The sequence below is a fragment of the Vipera ursinii genome, assembly GCF_947247035.1.
Source record: "Vipera ursinii genome assembly, chromosome: 3".
In the NCBI taxonomy this organism is placed as follows: Eukaryota; Metazoa; Chordata; class Lepidosauria; order Squamata; family Viperidae; genus Vipera; species Vipera ursinii.
This window is the reverse complement of record NC_139516.1, coordinates 201327475-201335116: the sequence shown is the minus strand read 5'-3', so window position 1 is coordinate 201335116 and position 7642 is coordinate 201327475. Positions and strand designations below refer to the sequence as shown.

Below are 7642 nucleotides of genomic sequence, written 5' to 3'. Positions count from 1 at the left end.
TCACCACATTACTGAAAAGATGTTGAGACTTTGGAAAAAGGGCAAAGAAGATCAACTAAGATGATTAAAGGCCTGGAGACTAAAACATAGGAAGAACGGCTGCAGTACTTGGGTTTGGCTAGTCTTGAGTAAAGAAGGACTAGGGGTGACGTGATAGCAGTATTCCAGTATTTGAGAGGCTGCCACAAGGACGAGGAGGTTAATTTCTTTTCCAAATCACCAGAAGGCAAGACAAGAAACAATGGATGGAAACTAATCAAAGAGAGAAGCAACCTGGAACGAAGGAGAAATTTCCTAACTGTGGGAACAATTAACCAGTGGAACATGTTGCCTTCAGAAGTTGTGGGTCTTTCATCACTGGAGGTTTTTAAGAAGAGACTTGGATAGTCACTTGTCTGAAATGGTGTAGGGTCTCCTGCTTGAGAAGGGGGTTGGACTAGAAGACCTCCACGGTCCCTTCCAGCTCTGTTCTGATTGATTGAAGTTGTGGCATTTGCATGATGATGTTGCCCTACGAGGCTCATCATGTGCCTCCCTTTTAACAATGTTCCGACTAAGTATCAATGTGTCCAGTTTCCAAAGCCTTCAGCTTAGCCAGTCCTGTCATCTGCTCTGACATCCTTCTCTTGATCAGTTATAGTTTGTTATTAGTCTTGGGTTGCAATTGGATTTCAGCGGGCTTCCCGTTGCTTTGGAATGAATAAAGTATGAACAAAGTGCAATCGCCTTCCCTCTTCGCCTGCCTTGTTTATTCGGCTATCTGATCCATGTTGAATCTCTTGCTTTACATTTTGGTTTCTCTTTCCGTGCTGCAATCTCCAACGGCTCAAGAACAAAATGAGGGCTGAACTGTAATGTCGTACTGTATTGAAATTTTCGGTTGACTGCGCTGTCAAAAGATAATTCTACCAAACTGGATGACAGCAGACAGAAGAAGGCTGTCCTTGTGTCCTACTTTACAAAGGGCAACATTCTCTTTAAAGGTGTCGGGCTAGTAGTGCAAAGCTGGATTAGAGTAAAATGAGAAGAAAGAATCTTGAAATTGCTCTGCAATTAGGCATTAGTAAGGAGACTCTTACTCTCCATTTGTTGCTATGCATAAAAGGTAAAGGTAAAGGTTTCCCCGCACATGCGTGCTAGTCGTTTCCAACTCTAGGGGCCGGTGCTCATCTCCGTTTCAAAGCCGAAGAGCCAGCGCTTCTCCGAGGACGCCTCCATGGTCACGTGGCCGGCATGACTAGACGCCAAAGGCGCACAGAACGCTGTTGCCTTCCCACCGTTGTGGTCCCTATTTTTCTACTTGCATTTTTATGTGCTTTCGAACTGCTAGGTTGGCAGAAGCTGGGACGAGTAACAGGCGGGTCGAGTGCTGCATAACTCTGTTATGCGGCACTCGACCCGCCAAACTGCCGACCATCTAATCGACAAGCTCAGCATCCTAACCCACTGAGCCATGATGAAATAAATAAATGAAATAAAAACTTACCTTTTTCATATTCAGGAAGAAAACCAATGCAGCATCTCCTGCGTCTTCAATTCACAGCGGGATAACAAATTGGGAAAGTGCTGAGACGTATTTTATCTCCATTTTGGTCATGGTGATTCTAAGTTGGCACCTTTATCTATAAATTATTAGGTGACAATTAAAGGCTGATTTGTACTTTTGTCAGCCTTCTTTGAACAATGGGTGGATGTATAATGGGCTAATCTAATGTAGAGCAAGGTATGAAATTTCATTGCCTTGCATAATTTAGATCCCACATTTCCCCCAAGGATCAATGACTTAGATGGGGTTTATCCTTTGTTTATTCTTGTATCAGCACTTCTGTTAGGTAAGTCGGATAGAGATGATCACCCTACGAATTTCCATAATTAGTTTACACATACACATGGATATATGAGATTTTATTCATCCAGATAAATTAAAGCATGACATAATGTAACAGCTCTTCCTCCTCCTCCTCCTCCTCCTTCTTCATCATCCTTGTCTGCTTCCTCCCCCCCATTCTTCCTCCTCATATATATATATCCCTTCCTATAACATCACTGAGCCCCAAGGCCAGATAGCTCCTAAAGCTAAAGTACTATTACCAGAAGTGCAATGGCCTAGGACAGGGGTAGGCAAACTTGGCTCTTTTGTGATTCGTGGACTTCAACTCCCAGAATTCCTAAGCCAGCATGGCTCAGCATGGAAACCTCTCCCTTTCCCCTCAGCATGGCTGGCTCAAGAATTCTGGGAGTTGAAGTCCACAAGTCATAAAAGAGCTAAGGTTGCCTACCCCTGGCCTAGGAGTTCAATTCCTGGTAGAGGGTTTGAACCCCATAGAAATATCTGTGACCATGTGCCTCTTCTAATAGCTCTCTGAAACTCTTTCTGAGATTTTTGTCCTTCTTGGCTTTGGCATCTCTCCTTGGCAATTTCCGTGGCTTTTTTCGACATTCAATTTGCTTTCTTCTGTTTCTTCATTTTTGGCACCTTCATTATTGAATGAACTTAGAGAAGGCATCAAAGATGAACGTGAAATATTAAATGATGCGAATAGAATAGAGCTGGAAGGGATGTTGGAGGTCTTCTAGTCTAGCCCCCAGCTTAAGCCATCTCAGACAGGTGACTGTCTAGTCTCTTCTTAAAGATCTCCAGTGATGGAGCACCCATGATTTCTGGGGGTAAGCTGTTCCACTGGTTGATTCCACTGTCAGGAAGTTTCTCCTTAATTCCAGGTTGCTTCTCTCTTTGATCAGTTTCCAACCTTTGTTTCTTGTCCTGCCTTCTGGTGCTTTGGTAAACAACCTGGCCCCCTCTTCCTTGTGGCAGCCCCTCAGATACTGGAATACTGCTATCATGTCTCCCCTATTTCTTCTTTTCTTTAGACTAGCCCAGGGGTAGGCAACCTTGGCTCTTTTAGGACTCATGGACTTCAACTCCCAGAATTCCTGAGCCAGCATAGCTATGCTGACTCAGGAATTCTGGGAGTTGAAATCCATGAGTCCTAAAAGAGCCAAGGTTGCCTACCCCTGGGCTAGCCAAACCCAAGTCCTGTCTCTAAGTTGATTCCATAATTCTTTTGTTTCTCTACCGATAACATTCAGTACTGTATTTCAAAATGAACCCTGATGTTCTCTGCTGAAAATGTTCCTAATAAGAAAACTGACAGTCTTTCTTCTTCTTTGAGTTAAGTCTGATCTTTGACTTCTTCGTCCAAGTCAGATCCAGGTCTGCCAAGACCTAAATGCCTAGAGAAGGACCATAGCTAAGTAGTAGAGCAGATGCTTCGCTTGATTAAACCATCCGGTTGTTAGAGACAGAGATCCCAATCTTTGTGGCATCTCACAAACTTCCAAAGACCGTTACCAGATTTTAATTGTTCCTGTCACAGATAAGCACAGTCTTCACAGCTAGGGAATAGTCACCATTAGCTGCATGTGGTTTTATTTTCTTTTATTTAATCATGTGCAATTCTTGGAGGCTGCCTGGACAAATCTCTCCAGTTTTGTTGGCAAGGTTTTGGAGAAGAGGTTTGTCTCCTTCCAAGGGCTGGTTGAGTGTGACTGGCTCAAGATTACCCAGCTGGCTTTGAGCCTCAGGTGGGATTAGAACTCTGTCTCTGAGTTTCCAGCTGGATGCCTTTAACCATGACACCAAAACTGGCTCTCTTTTTCATTCAACTTTCTCTCCTTAATTTAATGTTCTTTTTTATAAATATAAATGAAATCAGGTTTAGCTTCTATCCCAGATGCCCAGGGACTTTTGGACTGCAGTCCCCATGTATGATATTTCTCAGCTAGGAAAAAAGTCTTCTTTTGCTTAATGTCTACGGAGATTCTCAGTCATCCAGGCCATAGTTGACCCAAAGATGCTTTTTCACGAGGCAACTGGACTTTCTTGTTTTTTCTTTGAAGACATTTCGCTTCTCATGCAAGAAGCTTCTTCAGCCTTGACTAGAGGATGAGGAATGGAAGGATTTATACTCCTTGCAGGCAGCTGGTCATTTGCATCCTTTTAGAGAGTCATTGAGGCCACTTGGAGGTTTATCTGTGTCATCAAGGTCACCTGAGTGGTGCAAAAGGACTGCATTATAGACTGGAGATAGAGAATATCATATCCTTCCCCCCCCCCTTCTGTTCTTTTATTTAAATCCTTGGAAATCTCAGGGAAGTCAGATGCTTAGATTAACAATTTGAAAAGCTTTATATAGCAGCAAGCAAGTCCTATAAAAGTGACCCAGAGATTGTGAGCCATTTCCTCTAACTGCAGAAGTGACAGAACTTAGGCTACCAATTCTGTGGGGGGAGGGAATTATGAACTATTATTACAGGCAGTGCTTTTTTTGTAAAAGAAAAAGGTGCCGGAACTCACACATGTCATACAACCCGCCTTGCCTACCCTACCAGGTTCCATCCAAAAAAGGTGCCAGAACTCCGTTCTGAGCGTTCTATGACAAAAAAAGCCCTGATTACAGGTAATCATTATGCAAACAATTATGCAACTTCACAATTCACTGCCTGTTTTTTTCCTTTTCTTTTCTTCTGTCCAATTTCCTACTCCTGAATTTGAATAATTTGATTTTTTTTTTATTTTTTTTCTAAAAAAAAATGCATTGGGGACAGCACCATGACAAATATTAATTCACATCGGTGTTTTTCAACCTGGGCTAGTTTAAGATATATGGACTTCAACTCCTGAAATTCCCCAGCTATACATGGGCACCCCTTCTCCCCAAAAAGTACTCATGACCTGGTTTTGAAGTTTCAGTGGCTCACACACAAACACACACAGTCAGGAGATTGAATTTCAAGCATTTGGCAAGCAATCCACATTTATGGATGTTTGCAGGGTCCCGTGGTCACATTTCTGTGATTTACAATGCTTTTGGGCAAAAATAGCCTTTATGTCCAATTTTGGACAAAAACGCCCAATAGTGAACAATGGATTCTCTTAAGGGGCCGTGGTGGTGCAGTGGTTAGAATGCAGTATTGCTCTTCTGTCCCAGCCTATGTGAGTCCTTGTTATTCTCACAAGGAGAAACCCCTCTTTCAACAAACAGGCAGGAACCACTAGAAAAACCAACCCTTTTTATTATTCACAGACCTGAGTCAATGTCCAAAGCAAACAACACAGTTCACAGAAACTCAATCCTTAACACGAATGGTTGCCTTTGGCAACCAGCACCTCCCACACCTTCCCTATTATAATTCAGCCAAGGCATGGCTTCCTAATGCCTTCTCCTTTGCCTTTGGAGCCACCCCATTGCATTCCTCTGTCCTACTCGCTCCTCTTTCGTGCATCCTGGATTTGTCCCAACTGTTCTTCATCATTGTACAACTGAGGCTCCCAGCACAGCTGTGTCTCAGCCTGAGCGTGAGTAGAGGGGCCAGGCTCCTTGTCAGACTGTAAGTCTTGGAGCTCCTCAGAGCCTTCCTCTGACTCTAATGTCACTCCAGGCCCCTCCTCTTCATCTGATTCCTCACACTCAGCTGCCAGATCCACTGACTGGTGAGGAATCACAACAGTTGCAAGCTAATTCTGCCAACTGCCAGCAGTTTGATCCTGACCAGCTCAAGGTTAACTCAGCCTTCCATCCTTCCAAGGTGGGTAAAATGAGGATCCAGATTGTTGGGGCAATAGGCTGACTCTGTAAACCACTTAGAGAGGGCTGTGAAGTGATATACAAGTCTAAGTGCTACAGCTATTGCTAACAACTGTGGCGTTGCCTAATAATCACAGATTTACTTAATAACCATAACGATTCACTTAACAATCACTGTGAAAAAAGCTCATAAAGTCTGGTCGGTCGTGTGATGACCTCCTTTACAATCATCACAATGTGCGATGTGCAAATTCCATTTAAGTTTATAAGTCAAGGACTGCCTGCAATGCATAGGACAAGTGAGGCAGAGGGCTGAGATGGGCATCTATGGAAATTGAATAAATAAAAGAAAAGAAACAAGAGCTTGTAAACCAGTATGATTTTGTTTTTCTGCATCCTCATCTTTTAATACTGACTGTAAATGTGATGCAGAAATAGTTTATCTTTTTTTAAAAAAAAATACAGCCTGTGCATTTTTCAACCAAATGCAATACAGGATATAACACCAGCAAGGAAATAAATTACATTTCAGCTTTGGTTTTCCTGTGCAAGACTAATATAACTGAGCACTCAGCAGGCTTCAGCCTGCGATCAGCTTCCAGCTGAGATGAGTATGCTACAAAAGCCTCTTTTTTTTTTGCTTTTCTCACAACTGTACATTTCATAGATGCCATGAAAAACTGCTAATATATATTTCCCTTCCATTACCTTTTTGCCTTATTCACCTCTTTGACACAGAATCTTTGATTGCAGGAGAGAAGCTGTCTGGCCAAAATTGGCTTGTTTGGATACACATGGAGATGGGATAGCAGAGATTTAAGTCTAAATTCTTCCAATTTACTGTGTCTCAAGTTGCACAGTGATAGTGTTGACACTCAAATTATCTAAGTCAGTGTTTCCCAACTTTGGCAACAGGAAGATGTATGGACTTCATCTCCCAGAATTCTCCCAGCCAGCATCTTCAAGTTGCCAAAATGGAGAAACAGTGATTGAGTATTGTGGAATGGCTACAGAGCAAAAGGCCAACTGGAAGTCTATTTTATCATCAGCTTTTTTCTTTCTGTCCTAAACTGCCACATTCAAAAAACTGTTACTAACACAGCAGGGATGGACAAAGCCCACACTTAGTGTCACATGGAGCCTAAAGACCTTGTTTTGGGATCTTGGAGACTAAAGTAGAGAAAAGTAAAAAAAAAAAAAAGAATTCTTAATTTTGTCTGATGTGGTCTAGTGGCTAAAGAACCGGGCTAGAAGGTGGGAGGTCATGAGTTCTAATCCCACTTTAGGCATAAAGCCAACTGAGTGACTTTGGGCCAATCACCAGGACATTGTGAATTCTAATCCTACCTTAAGCATGAAAGCCTGCTGGATGATTTAAATATGGGTTCAGGCCAAGATGTACTGACTATGTGATTCACACAAGGATTAACAACATTAATAGCAACAAAGGAATCTGACAGATTCCTGACAGATCCCAGTCTTTCTGAAACTCATCTTCTCGATGGAGAACTTTTAACAATAAACCTAAAGAAATGGTCATAAATATGTATCCATCAGTCTTTCCCAGCTATGTCATGTGAAATATGACCACCCTTGGAATACGGTATCCAATTTTGGTCCACCATGATGTAAAAAAGATGCTGAGACTCTAGAAAGAGTGCAGAGAAGAGCAACAAAGATGATTGGGGGACTGGAGGCTAAAACATAAAACATATGGAATTGGGTATGTCTAGTTTAATGAAGAGAAAGATGAGGGGTGACATGATAGCAGTGTTCCAATATCTCAGGGGCTGCCACAAAGAAGAGGGAGTCAAGCTATTCTCCAAAGCACCTGAAGGCAGGACAAGAAGCAACAGATGGAAACTAGTCAAGAAGAGAAGAACTAAGGAGAAATTTCCTGACAGTTAGAACAATTAATCAGTGGGACAATCTGCCTCCAGAAGTTGTGAATGCCCCAACACTGGAAGTTTTTAAGAAGAGACTGGACAGCCATTTGTCTGAAATGGGTTTCCTTCCTGTGCATGAGGTTAAATTAGACGACCTCCAAGGTCCCT

General features: G+C 42.4%; 1 long non-coding RNA gene across 1 annotated transcript in view; it reads right to left on the bottom strand.

Annotated features, from left to right (window-relative positions):
* Window positions 1-3513: 3513 nt before the first annotated feature.
* Window positions 3514-7642, bottom strand: part of LOC310638792 — a 42096-nt gene continuing 37967 nt past the window's right edge. The window contains exon 3 of the long non-coding RNA XR_014492184.1: window positions 3514-4051. This is a non-coding gene — a long non-coding RNA (uncharacterized lncRNA). The remainder of the gene's footprint in view (window positions 4052-7642) is intronic.